General features: G+C 36.4%; 1 protein-coding gene across 1 annotated transcript in view; it reads left to right on the forward strand.

The window, feature by feature from the left end:
• The first annotated feature begins 3,369 nt into the window (after positions 1-3,369).
• LOC121014636 (coiled-coil domain-containing protein 7-like) overlaps positions 3,370-14,772 on the forward strand; it is an 82,649-nt gene continuing 71,246 nt past the window's right edge. Inside the window, exon 1 of the mRNA XM_040451032.1 lies at positions 3,370-3,449. The gene's annotated coding sequence lies outside the window, so the exon portion shown is untranslated. The remainder of the gene's footprint in view (positions 3,450-14,772) is intronic.

Raw genomic sequence — 14,772 nt, forward strand, 5'->3', positions numbered from 1 at the left:
AGGGAGTCAGATCCGCTGCCGGAGGTTTGGCTCCGCAGAAGCGCAGAGTTGGGTGTTTGCGCGGAGCGAGCAAGTTCCCTGGCAGGAACTGGTTCTCTTTGGGATTTTGGCTGGGGGATGGGCGGGGGAGATGGCGCTGGCGAGCGCCTTTGTTCCCCACCAAACTGAGCTCTGTCGTCAGGGGGCTCAGCAGCTCTCCCTCCCTTTGTCCTCCAGCCTTCCAGCTTTCCGAGCAGAGCTGTTAACTTATGACCTCCCAGACGCTAAGTTGTGCTTGCTGTCGGAACACAGTCCGTCAGGCCCCTCCGCTTTTGCCAGCCAGACCTGGGGGCTCTGCTTGGCCGGCGAGCCGCCCCTCCGCCCCGGCTCCCTCCCGCCAGTCCGTGGAGCGTGCACCGCCTCGCCGCCCTTCCTACCCTCTTCCGTGGGCCTCTCGTCTGCGCTTGGCTCCGGAGACTCCGTTCTTCTAATCCTCTGGCGGTTTTCTGGGTTATTTAGGCAGGTGTAGGTGGAATCTAAGTGATCAGCAGGACGCGCGGTGAGCCCAGCGTCCTCCTATGCCGCCATCTTCCCTCTCTCCTACAATGTTTTATTTTCTAGAGAATCCTTACTGTTTCCTTTCTGACATTTAGCATGAAAATCTAATCGCTCGCATTCTTCTAAGAACTGATTTGAGCAGGAACTGATCCATATTTTAATTAAGTTGAGTTATTGTATGATTTGTCTAACTCATAATCGCACATATTGCTGCTTCCCCTCAGGGGTTGATTTATTTGATCTTGCAAGTATTTTAGCAGGGAAGAGTTTGAACTCTGATTTTAAATAGTTTTGGTTCACAGTTTGGTTCATTCCTGGTAGCACTTCAAATACAATTACCACAAGAACATGCAGGATGAGATTCCTCTGGTTTTTATTTCCTCCTTTTTATAGTTGTGTAATTGCCAAACTATAAAACATTTTGTTATCCCCAAAAGCTTCCTTGTATCCCACTTACAGTCAGTTCTTTCCTCCCACCCTGGCTCTAGACAAACACTGATCTGTCACTATGCTTTTACCTTCTCTAGAATGTCATATAAATAAAATCATATAATATGTGGTCATATATATATATATACATATATATATATATGTATACATATACATATACATATACATGTATATATATATATATATATATATATATATATATATATGGCCTTCCCCACTTCATCATGTATTTGAGATCATCCATGTTGTTCTGCATATCAGTAGTTTGTTTCTTTGGTGTGAAGAGTATTCCATTGTATGACTATCCCACAGTTTGTAATCCATTCACCAGTTAATAAACATTTAGGTGGTTGGATGCAATAACTATTTTGCATGTAACTTTTATGAGTGAAGCTTCTGTGGACATTGTGTACAAGTCTTTGTGAGGATATATGTTTTTATTCATCGTGGATAGTTTCTTTGGAATAGGATTGGTGAGTTATAAATACGTGTTTAACTTTATGAGCGATTACTCATAAACTGTTTCCCAACATGGTGGAATAATTGTATCTTCCTACCAGCTCTCTATGAGAGTTCTGGTGGCTGCACATTCTTACCAGAATTGGTATTGTCAGTCTTTTTAATTCTGACCATTCCTAATGGGTACGTAGGCCTCACTTTTCTGCCATCTTTATGGCAAAATTGAGATGGGGAGGAGTTTGGTAGAAGAAAAATGTTTGGGTTCAGTGATTTGCCTTAGGAGCTTTTCTCATTCTAGTCTATCTGCCAGCTTAAATGGCTGTCAAAGGCTCAGCTGGTTTTTCTTCATACTCTCAATTCTGTTTGTCAATGGTAGGCCTGCTTTTTGACGTGGCTGACTTGGCACACTAGGCACAACTAGGCCAAGTGCTCTTCTTTCTCCACCATGCTCCCTTTAGGTATGGATATGGCTTTGGTTCTTTGCTCATCTGCAAAGTGTTCTGTGGAATTCAATTCATCATGTTTTCCTTATGTCCTCTCCTTTTCAATATCCTCAAGGAAAAACATAATAATTTGTAGGTGACTAACAGTCTGTATTATACTGGTATTTTACTTGTCTTACAGCACTGTTGTCATAATTTTTGATGATTTTAATATCCATGTAGAAGATCTTTCCAAATAATGTGGTCTCTTAGTTCACTGAATGATCATTCACTCTAATGATCTTATCTTCTATGTCAGCCACTAACCAACAAGATGATATCCTTTAGTCTTTGTCATAACCAATCACTGTTACTTTTCCATAATTTAAGTTTCAATCATCTTAATTTCTGGTCACTACCTCTTATCTTTCCCACTTAGTCTGTCTAATATTCTGACTCCAAAAGTCCTTTGATTCCATTAGGAACTATAATCCATCGGTCCTATTACATTTTACTGTCCCAAATACTTCTTCTATTCTTACTTACCTAGCTTAAATTCCATGTTCCCTTATTATTATTGCTCCCACACATAGGTACTTAACTCTCTTGCCTTGTCATTCTTTATTGATTTTATTTTGTTAAACTGCAACCCTGATCAAATCAATCCCTATATTTGTGGCTTCTAAATCTGAATAGAAGATGGTCCTCAAGCATGTGTATAGTCTCATATTTATGATTAGTAACTCTAGTTCATTCATTTTCCTGCTTTCCTGAATGACTAATTCAATTTTCCCACTCTTCTATATGGGTATTGATCTTTACTATGACAAAAAAAATATATGAGCGTATGAGTATGTTTTAAAATGTGACGTTGAATAACATATTCCTCATGGAGAACACTCTATGAGAATCCTAACTGTATATAAGCATCTAGATTTGTTTATCATAGGTTATCTCTGATTTACAAATCACCGCTCTACTATAAAAGATTTAGTCATTGTGACTTTTTTTTTAAGTCATTATAACATTTTAATCTGTCACTATTTTTTCCTCAAAGTCTTCATTTGCTTATTGAGGGTGAAAGACTATAGCTCTTGATAAGTATACTTATATTCAGAAGTTATAATTAGCGTTAATTTTCTAACACAAAGAGATATTTATAAGGTATATACAGAATTGCTACCTTTTTTTGGCTGCTCATAAATTTCAGGAGTCTAAATCTGGGATGCTTGATTTTCTACAACTATGTAGAGGAGAATGAGAAGAGATGCATAGTTGGGTATGTCATTCATGGGCCACTCCCCAGAATGTATTCTCTTCCACTTTCTGGGAGAATTTGCTAGTATAGAATTTGGAGCACAATTTCTTGTCTTATATGTTTGAAGGGACATAAATTATAGACAAAAATTATTTTTAAAAGCAAATGTACTAAAATATAAATGGGTATGCATATGGGTTCTGAAATTAAAAGTAACTTTGTTTTATTCTTTTCAAAAGGTTGGGGATGATCTGAATTCATTCTTGATATGTTGTTCACAATTTGCAGCTCAGTTAGAAGAAGCAGCTAAGGAAGAACGTCATGTATGTATTCTGCATAAATTATCGAATCTAAAATATCATTTATTGTTTTAATTTAAATTATTGGTACTGTTAACAAATTTTATACTAATACATTTTATATTTATTAAAAATTGCTATTAAAATAATTATAGTGGTAAAATATTTTAAAGCTATGTTGGTTGTTTGAATTTAGATGTAATATCATGTAGCAATATTAGTCTAGATACAATGCCTTAATGAGTTACAATAGGCATTAGAAAGTATTATTTTTTTTTATTCTTAACATAGGCACTTAGATCTGTGAATTTTCCTTTAAGTACAGCATTGATAGAGTCATTGGTATTTTCATATTTACAGATGAAAATATAGTATTAATAGTATTTTTATTTTAGTGTTTTTAATAAGGTAAATTATATTACAAAGGCAATATGTCATAATTAATGAAAATTTTAAAAAAGACATGCATGAAGAAAACAAAAATTTGTTGTGGCCTGTTTACATAAGGATTTTTATGCTGAATTAGTTTTCTTCTATTCTTAGTTTATTGGGGTTTTTTTTTTTTTTAACCATCAAGGAGTTGAATTTTATCAAAACCTTTTCTTGAATCTATTGAGATGATCATGTGGTTCTTGTCCTTCATTTGTTTATGTGGTGTATTACATTGTTTCATGTTATTACAAATAGTGAGCCAGGCTTATGTTCCAGACATAAATCCTACTTGTTTTTACCTTTTAATTTGCTTTTGAATTCTGTTTGCTAGTATTTTGTTTAAGATTTTTGCATCATTATTAATCAGGGATATTGGTCTGTAGTTTTCTTGTGTCTTTGTCTAGTTTTGATATCAGGATAATGCAGGCCTCATGGAATAGGTTTGGAGAATTCCTCCTTTTTGATTCTTTGGGAGAGTTTGAGAAGGGTTGGTGTTTTAAATGATAGCATGCCCCAGTGAAGCCATCTCGTTCTGGATTTTTCTTTGTTGGGAGGTTTTTGATTACTGCTTCAGTTTCCTCACTAGTTATAGATCTGTTCAGATTTTTAAATTTTTTCATGGGTTGGCCTCAGTAGGTTATATGTTTCTAGGAATTTATCCATTTCTTCCAGGTTATCCAATATTTTGGCATATAATTGTGTATAGTAGTCTTTTATGATCTTTTGTCTTTGAGCAAAGTGGACATCATTGTAATATATTCTCTTTCATTTCTAATTTTAATTATTTGAATATTCTCTTTTTTTTTCATAGTTAATCTAGCTAAAGCTTGTTACTTTTGTTAGTCTTTTTTTTTTTTTTAAGTTTATTTATTTTGAGAGAGAGGGAGAGACAGACAGACAATGTGAGCAGGGGAGGGGCAGAGAGAGAAACCCAAGCAGGCTCCACATTGTCAGGCAGAGCCTGATGTGCTTGAATTCACAAACTATGAGATCATGACCTAAGCTGAAATCAAGAATCAGAGGCTTAACTGACTGAGCCACCCAGGCGTCCCCTTGTTAATCTTTTTAAAAACCACTCTTGGTATCATTTTTGTTTCCTATCTCTATTTCATTTATCTCTGCTCTAATATTTATTATTTCCTTTCTTTTGCAAACTCTGGCTTTAAACAAAATTTTTTTTGTTCCTTTAGATAAAAGGCTATTGTTTGTGATCTTTTTATTTATTTAATTTATTTTTTGAATATTTATTTATTTTTGAGAGAGAGAAAGAGAGAGAGACAGAGAGAAGGGAATAGAGAATCCCAAGCAGTCTCAGCACTGTTAGTGCAAAGTCTGATGTAGGGCTTCACCTCAGGAACCATGAGATCATGACCTGAGCTGAAATCAAAAGTTGGATGCTTAACCAACTGAACAACCCAAGTGTCTCAGTTTGTGAACTTTTTAAATGTAAACACTTACCACCATAAACTTTTAGTACTGATTTTTGCCAAATCTCATAGTTTTGGTATTTTGTGTTTTGTTTTCGTTTATCTTCAGATATTTTCTAAATTCCATTATGATTTTTTCTTTGATCCATGGATTGTTCAAGAGCATGTTGTTTAATTTTCACATATTTGTGGATTTTTTTGTTTTCTTTCTACTATTGATTTCTAATTTTATACCACTGTGTTTAAAAATATGCTTTGTGTGATTTTGATCTTAAAATTTGTTAAAACTTGTTTTGTGTCCTTAACATGTAGTCTGTCTTGGAGAATGTTCCATGAGTGCTTGAGAAGAACATGTATTTTGCTGTCGTTAGGTGGAGTGTTCTGTATATGTTTGTTATGTATATCTATTTTACAGTATTGTTTAGTCTTTCATTTCTTAAAATTTTTTTTTATGTTTATTCATTTTTGAAAGAGAGAGACAGAGCACAAGCAGGGGTGGGGCGGAGAGAGAGAGGGACACAGAATCTGAAGCAGGCTCCAGGCTCTGAGCTATCAGCACAGAACCCGACGTGAAGCTTGAACTCACGAACCACGAGATCATGACCTGAGCTGAAGTCAGATGCTCAACCGACTGAGCCACCCAGGCGCCTCTAGTCCTTCATTTCTTATTGATATTCTGTCTGATTGTTCTTGCCATAACTGAAAGGGGGGGATATTGAAATGTCCTAATATTATTGTGTTGCTGTCTGTTTCTCCCTTTAGTTCTGTTAGTGTTTGCTTCACATATTTGGGTGCTTTAATATTAGGTGCATATATATTTATAATTGTTACATATTTCTAGTGAACTGGCCCTTTTATCATTATATATGTCTTTCTTTTTTCTTTATTTTTTGACAGTTTTGTCTTAATCTCTATTTTGTCTAAGAATGGCCACCCTTGCTCTCTTTAAGTTCCTGTTTCTATGGAATATCTTCTTCTGGCCTTTTGCTTTGAGCCTGTGTGAGTTCTCAGATTTAAAGACAGCCTCTTAGGGGCAGCATATAGTACTTGTAGGAGATGCTTACTATTGTCATTTTGTTTATGCTTTCTGTTTGGTAGCTTTTGGTTCCTCTTTTTCTCTCTTGGTATCTTCTTTTGTGTTTTGTTGATTTTTTTGTAGTGATGTATTTTGATTCCCTTCTTGTTTCCCCTTGTTTATATTCTATAGTTATTTACTTTGTGGTTACCATTGCAATTATATAAAACTTATTAAAGTTACAACAATCTATTTTAAACGGATAACAACTTCAATTACATATAAAAACTCTACTATTTACATCCCTGCCTCTCCTACTTTATGTTATTCATGACATAAATTACCTCTTTTTACATTGTATGCCCATTAACTTAAGTTTATAATTAGTTTTCATCTTAAAAAATTCTTTACCAAATTTATAAGTGATTTATTTGCCTGCTTAAGAATACTGCAGGATATTTGTTGATACGTTTATATTTGTAAGGGAATTTTATATTTTTGTATGGTTTTGTGTTGATGTTTATTGTTATTTCTCTTCAACTTTTAGGACTCCTTCAGGGTTTCTTATAAGGAAGGTCTAGTGGTAATGAATTCTTTTCAGCAGTTCTTTTTATCTGGGAAAGTCCTGATTTCTCCCTTATATTTGAAGGATAGTTTTGCAAGATATAGTATTTTTGTTTGGCAGTTTTCTTTCAGTGCTCCCTAGTAGCCCATAATCTAATGGTTAAAAATTTGCTGATGATCTGGTATAAACTTTCTTATATGTAATGTGTTCTATTTTTCTTGCTGTTGACAAGATTCTATCTCTGTGACTTTTGACAGTTTAGTATGATGTATCTCAGTATAGATTTCTTTTGATATTTTCCTAATTGGAGATCTTTAAGCTATTTGAATTTGTATGTCTATTTTCGTTTCAGATTTGGGAAATTTTTATCATTTCTTCAAATAAGTTCCATGCCTGTTTCTTTTTTCTTCCTTCTTCAGTTCCCGTAATTCATATTTTGTACCATTCCTTGGTATCCCATATGTCCTTTAGGCTCTCTTTATTTTTCTTCATTCTTTCCTTTTTTTTCCTTTTCTGTCTTGATTATTTTGAAGATCTTGTCTTATAGTTTTCTGATTCTTTCTTCTAATTGGTCAAGTCAGCTGTTGCATTCCTGTAATGGATTTTTCAATTCAATTATTGTATTCTTTAGTTCCAGAATTTCTGTGTGGTTTTTCTTCATAGTTTTTATTTTTTTTTCTTGATATTCTCATGTTTATGTATGGTTTTTCTCATTTCCTTTGGTTGTCTTGTGCTCTCTTTTAGCTCATTAAGTATCTTCATGATGACAATTTTGAATTCTTCATAATTCATACATTTCTGTTTCTTTAAAGTTAGTTTCTGGAGGGGCACCTAGGTGGCTCAGTTGGTTGAGCATCTCACTTTGGCTTAGGTCATGATCTCATGGTCTGTGGGTTTGGGCCCCATGTAGGGCTCTGTGCTGACAGCTCAGAACCTGGAGCCTGCTTTGGATTCTCTGTCTCCCTCTCTCTTTGCCCCTCCCCCATTTGTGCTCTTTCTGTCTCTCAAAAATAAATAAACTTAAAAAAAATGATTAGTTTGTGGAGATTTAATTTGTTTGTTTGAATGTGCCATGGTTCCCTCTTTCTATGTCTTGTTACTTTTTGTTGTTAGAATTTTGGCATCTCTTCCAGACTTTGTGGTCTGATTTCCTATAGGGAAGACTTTCTCCATTCAGCCTGCCTAGATACTGGAGGCTTCTTAGGCCCTTTTTGGGTAGACATTCCCTCTGGGTTTATGTGTGTAATCTTTGAGGCAGGTACTCCCAGTGGTGCTGTTATAAATTTCAGTAAGGAACTCCACCTAGTGTCTATTTTTGGTACTGCAATCTCTGGTGCTTCATGTACTCTGGTGAATGGTTGATGGTCTTAGTTCTCAGAGATTCTGGCACCCTATTGCAGTCAATTCTTGGATAGAGGCAAGAGGGAAACTGGCCATTTGGGCAACCTCCTGGCTCCCAAATCAGAGTGTTGAATATGTGTTCTACTCCTTTCCATCCCCAAGGGGAAGACAAGAGTTGGAGATTTCTTCCCAATTGTGCTACAGTGTCAGGATAGGGAGAGGCTCTGGCAAGTTAATGTTGAGAGTATATGTTTTTTTTTTTTTTTTAAGTGGTGTTTCATGTTGATGTGGTTGGTCTTGTCCTTGCCTAAGGTACAGGAAACGTTAAAGTTTAACTGGTTTTTGGACTTCTCAGAGGCATTTGGTTTGTTTGATGTAAAATCCCTGTCTTTGTGGGGGAAGGAGGGTTTCAGGCTTCATATTCACTATCTTGCTGACAAAGTCTTATTTCTTTAATGAGGAATGATATTAAAAATGCCCAGTGATTCTGGAGTGTCTTTGCTTTTATGCTGTTTCAGCAGACAGAACTACGAAATGTATACAGGTATGCACACATACCATATACATAGTTCACGTGCTCATATTTCTACATAAAAATAAAGTGCACATGTACACACACACACACACACATGAACAGACACATTTAGAAATCTCAAAATCTCAGAGACACCTTTAATTCTAGTTTCTCACCTCAGGGCTTGTTCTTGCCTTCCTCAATTTCATATGTATACTCCTTCTTTCCATAGTGAGAATCCTAACTCTTAACATCAACATATTTATTCTTTTGCTCAACCTTATAATACTTACAAGATTGTTTAAGGATTTCTTGTTATATCACTATAAAAACAAATCTACTAAAGAGATTTCATGATTTCTTTTATACTATCCCCCTACCTCATCCCTTGGCAGTACTCTTTCCCAAGACTGAGTATAAGGTGTACGTTAAATTCTGTATTCATGAGTTACTTGGATTAGTTCTTTTTTCTTTTTCCTTACTAGTTTTACCTATTTGAAGGCAAAAACTCTAACTCAAAAATATATGTATATACCCTCATGTTCATTGCAGCATTATTTACAACAGCTAAGATATAGAAGCAACCCAATGTACATCAATAGATGAATAGATAAAGAAGATGTGGTATCTATATGCAATGGAAGATTACTCAGCCATAAAAAGAATGAGACCTTGCCATTTGTGACAACATGAATGGACTTTGAGTGTTTTATGCTAAGTGAAATAAGTTAGAGAAAGACAAATGCCATATGATTTCACTTATATGTGGAATCTAGAGAACAAAACAAATCAACAAACAAAGAAAAAACAGAAACAGCCATAAATATGGAGAACAAACAGGTGGCTGCTAGAGATGATGGGAGTAGACAAAAAGGAGTAAAGGGGAGTGGGAGTTTCCAGCTTTAAGTTATGTAATGAATAAGTCAGAGGGATGAAAGTTAAAGCATAGGAAATGGTACTGTAATCATGTTGTATGGTGACAGATGATAGCTACACTTGTGGTGAACATAGCATAATATATAAAGTTGTCAAATCACTATGTTGTATGTCTGAAACTAATGTAACATGTGTCAATTATACTTTGATAAAAACAGAAATACTATGAGATGTTTTTTTGGAGAGAGAAAAATAATCCAGAGGAAAGGTCTGAGTAACAAGTAGAGCAACCTACATGATAAATGTAGTAAATATTGAATAAGTGTGTATATGTATATGCATGTAATATAAATATATATTAATAATCAAATCTTATGGATTAGAAAATATGATAGAATAAAAATGCATGATAATTATCACGTACATCAGGAGAGAACTTAGACTTGGAATTAATTGCAATTGAAATATAATCTAAGGTCCTTGTTTGGGAGAATAGTAATGACTTTAATAAGTTAGGTATTCCTATTAAAATTTCTTTTTAAAAAATATATGTTATGTGTCGAATTTTTATCCTAGTAGAGGAAAATTGAATGACAAAAAAAAATCCAAAAGATTCTAAAAAAAGAGAGAAAAAATAATTAGAAAGTAGATAATGGAAATAAATCTAAATATGTCAGTAAATATACCAATTAAAGGAAAAAAATTTGGTTAAAAATGAATTTAAACTATATGTTTACTAGAAATATATTAAAGCATAAAAATACAGAAGTGTTGGGGCGCCTGGGTGGCTCAGTTGGTTAAGTGTCTGACTTCAGCTCAGGTCACGATCTTACAGTCTGTGAGTTCGAGCCCCGTGTCGGGCTCTGTGCTGACAGCTCAGAGCCTGGAGCCTGCTTCAGATTCTGTGTCTCCCTCTCTCTCTGTCCCTTCCCCACTCATGCTCTGTCACTCTCTGTCTCAAGAATAAATAAAAACATTTAAAAAAAATAAAAAAAAATACAGAAGGGTTGAAAGTGAAGAATTAAAGAACAGAATACTTAGGGAAAGGTTTAACCAAGGATATGAGATATCTGTACACTAAGAACTATAAGATATTGATGAAAAAAATTGAAGAAAGAAATAAATGGGGATATATTTGGTGTTCATGGTTTGGAAGAATAATATTGTTAAAATGTCCATGCTACTCCAAACAGCCTGCAGATTCAGTGCAACCCATATTAAGATTCCAATGATATTTTCTCACAGAAATAGAAAAAAATCCTAAAATTTGTAAGAAGTGACAAAAGACCCCAAATAGCCAAAGCAATCTTGAGAATAAGAACAAAGCGGGAGGCATCAGTCTTCTATTTCAAACTATATTACAAAGCTATAGTTATCAAAATGGCATGGCATTGGCATAAAAGCACATAGATTGATGGGAAAGAATAGAGAGCCCAGAAATAAGCCCATACATATATGGTCAATTAATATATGACACAGGAGCCAGGAATGTACAGTGGAGAAAGGATAGTCTCTTCAATAAATTTTTTTTGGGAAAACTGGACCCTTGTCTTACACCATGCACAAAAATCAACTCAATATGGATTAAAGACTTGAATATAAGACTTAAAACAATAAAGCTCCCAGATGAAAACTTGGGATAAGCTCCTTGAAGTCAGTCAGTCTTGGCAATGATTCTTTTGCATGTGATATCAAAAACAAAGGTAACAAAGCAAAAGTAAACAAATAAGACTATCAAACTAAAAATCTTCTGCACAGTGAAGGAAACCATCAACAAAATGAAAAGACAACCTAAAGAATGGGTGAAAATGTTTGTAAAGCACATATCTGATAAGGTGTTAATATCCAAAGTATATATAGAACTTCTATATATATTGGGGGGAAAACCCAAACAGTCCAATTAGAAAATGGGCAGGGAAACATTTTTTCCAAAGAAGACATTCAAATGGTCAATATGTACATGGAAAAGTGCTCAACATCACTAATCATTACAGTAATGTAAATCAAAACCACAGTAAGATATCACCTCATACTTGTTAGAATGACTATCATCAAAAAGACAAGCTAACAGGATTGGTGGTCAACATGGCAGAGAACTAGGAGGGCCTGAAGTTCCCTTGTCCCTCAACCACAGCAGTGTTGAGGCCAGAGGACTTGGAATTCCAAGAGTCTGGGCTGCAAAGTGACAGAGACATCTCCAGGGGCCCATTGGACAACTTGGCAGTTCATAGGTGTGCGATTGTGAATGGGAAGAGACAAAAGGGTGGCATAGGCACAGAGGGGAGGGATCCCCTTCTGCGGAGAGACAAAAGGAAGAGAAAGAGAAGTTGTACAAGTGTAGGATTGTATTTGGACAAGAGAAAAACCATGGACCAGGGATTGGAAAAAATGGAGATAGTTCCAATTTCTAACTGTGGGACTTTCTCCAGACTGGGGCAAGCTGCTCTGTTCACACACCTGGGGCGGGGGTGGGGGGGGGGGCAGGGGAGCCAGCCCTGGGCTCAGTAACTAGCTCAGAGGTATAGTCTGCAGTTGGAGAGTATAATCCCCTCCCTTGAGTGCTGTGGTGAGAAGGACAAGAGCCATTCCAAGGACAAGGACCCTGCTTGTGTCCGCCAGCCAGAGGCCCTTTATCAGCTAGGTGGAGTGGCTCTACCCTGGAACTGGAGCACACAGTACAGGATCCCTTAAGACATGGGGGTTCAAATCTCAGCTGAGCACCTAGGAGGCACCAGAGACTGTGGATCAGGACAAACCACCTTGCTTGTGCCGGCACAGCATTGTGAGAAGCCAGATGCCCTTTGTGGGTGGGGTGGAGTGGCACTTTCCCTGAACCAGGGAGTGAGGAGTGGGATCCTTTAAGACATTGAGGTTTGAACCTCATCTGATGACCTGGGAGGTATGGGAGACTGGAGTGAAAAAAACTGGCTTACTCATGCCCCTGAAAGCACTGTGAAGATGGCCTAAACAAAGTGGCTTGGGACAACCCATCCAGGGAGGAGAGACTGGCATGTCACCATTTTTCTCCCCATCACCAATGATGTGGGGCTTCAGGGAAAGGACAAGAGGCCCACAGTGGAGGTGCCTACAGTGGATGTGCCTACACCAAACCACGCCCCTTGGTGCCTGGTAACTATGTATCTACCAGAGCAAGATTGATACTTATCAACCAGACAGCCCCTCCTCCAGACCAGCCCAGACACTGGTTCCAAGGCATCCAAGGCACCCAGCAGTTTTGCATTTTCTGATTTAATTCTTGGTCAGTTCTTGATACACACACACACACACACACATATATATATACATACACACACTTATAAATATATATACACACACATATATATACACATACACATATATATATATATATATATATATATATATATATATATATATATATATGCATATATATACAAACACATATATATACATATAAAAATACACACACATATATATGTATGTGTATATATATGTGTGTGTATATATATTTATAAGTGTGTGTATGTATATATATATGTGTGTGTGTGTGTGTGTGTGTGTGTGTGTGTGTGTATTTTTTCCTGTTCTTTTTCTTTCTCATTTCTTCTCTAGTCTGGTTATTCTGGATGTTGGTTTGTTTAGGCAGACATATTCTCTTTTGTGTCTCCTCCTTTATTTTCCTCTCTCTCTCTGGAGTAAGCCATATAGTTTCTCTGCCTGGTCAGTTTTATTTTCTTTTTCCCTGCCCCTGTCATTTCTCTCTTTGTAAGGGATAAGGCTTCTTCCACCACCAGCTCCTCCTTTTTTTAGTTTTTTTTTTCCAGGATTACTTCAATGAACAAATCAAAGCACACCTGATGGAAGGTCCAAACCACCACTATGAGTAAGGAGATAAAGCAACCAGAGTCAAAACAACAGAGAGCACATAACACACTCCAAAAACATCTCCTGAAGGGTCAGGGCCTAGACAGCATATGACCCCTTTTTAATATAGTTGCTCACAGGTGCAGGACACAAAAAAAGCTATTAAGACACATGAGGGAGAAAAAACTAGCCAAAATGATGAAACAGAAGCATTATTCTCAAAAGAAATTCCAGGAAGAAATGACAGCTAAAGAATTGCTCAAAATAGATAAAACAATATATCTGATCAAGAATTTAGAATAATACTTATAAGATTAATCACTGGGCTTGAGAAAAGCATAGAAGACAGTAGAGAATCTATTGCTGCAGAGATCAAGGAACTAAAAAATAGTCATGAAAAATTAAGAAATGTTGTAAATGAGGTGCAAAATAAACTAGATGCAGTAACAGGATAGAAGAGGCGAGGCAGAGGGGAGACTAAGTGAAATAGAAGATAAAATTATGGAAAATGATGAAGTTGAGAAAAAGATAAAAAAATACTGGACCATGGGGGGAGAATTAGAGAACTAAGTGATTCAATGAAATGTAATAATATCCATATCATAGGAGTTCCAGAAGAAGAAGAAGAAGAAGAGAGAGAGAAAGGGGCAGAAAGTTTACTTGAACAAATTATAGTTGAGAACTTCCCTAATCAGGGGAAGGAACAGACATCCAAATCCAGGAGGCACAGAGAACTCCCTTCAGATATAACAGGACTAGGTCTTCTCCATGGCATATCATAGTGAAACTGACAAAATACAAAGATAAAGAGAGAATTCTGAAAGCATGTAGGGACAAATGGGCCTTAACCTACAAGGGTAAATACATAAGGATAGTAGCAGACCTATCCACTGAAACTTTGCAGGCCAGAAGGGAGTAGCAGGAAATATTCAATGTGTTGAATAGGAAAAGTATGCAGTCAAGAATCCTTTATCCAGCAAGGCTGTCATTCAGAATAGAAGGAGAGATAATGGCTTTCCCAGACAGACAATAATTGAAGGAGTTTATCATCACTAAACCAGCCCTGCAAGAGTTCCTAGGGAGGACTCGGTGAGTGGAATGTTGTAAAGACTACAAAGGACCAGAGACATCACCACAAGCATGAAACCTAGAGATAACACAGTGGCACTAAACCCATATCTTTCAGTAATAACACTGAATGTAAATGGATTAAATGCTCTAATCAAAAGACATGGGGTATCTAGGGCACCTTGGTGGCTCAGTCAGTTAAGTGTTTACTTTGGTTCTGGTCATGATCTCATGGGTTCATGAGTTTGAGCCCCACGTTGGGCTCT

This window comes from Herpailurus yagouaroundi, unplaced genomic scaffold, assembly GCF_014898765.1.
Source record: "Herpailurus yagouaroundi ecotype Mexico unplaced genomic scaffold, PumYag 203, whole genome shotgun sequence".
Taxonomy (NCBI): Eukaryota; Metazoa; Chordata; class Mammalia; order Carnivora; family Felidae; genus Herpailurus; species Herpailurus yagouaroundi.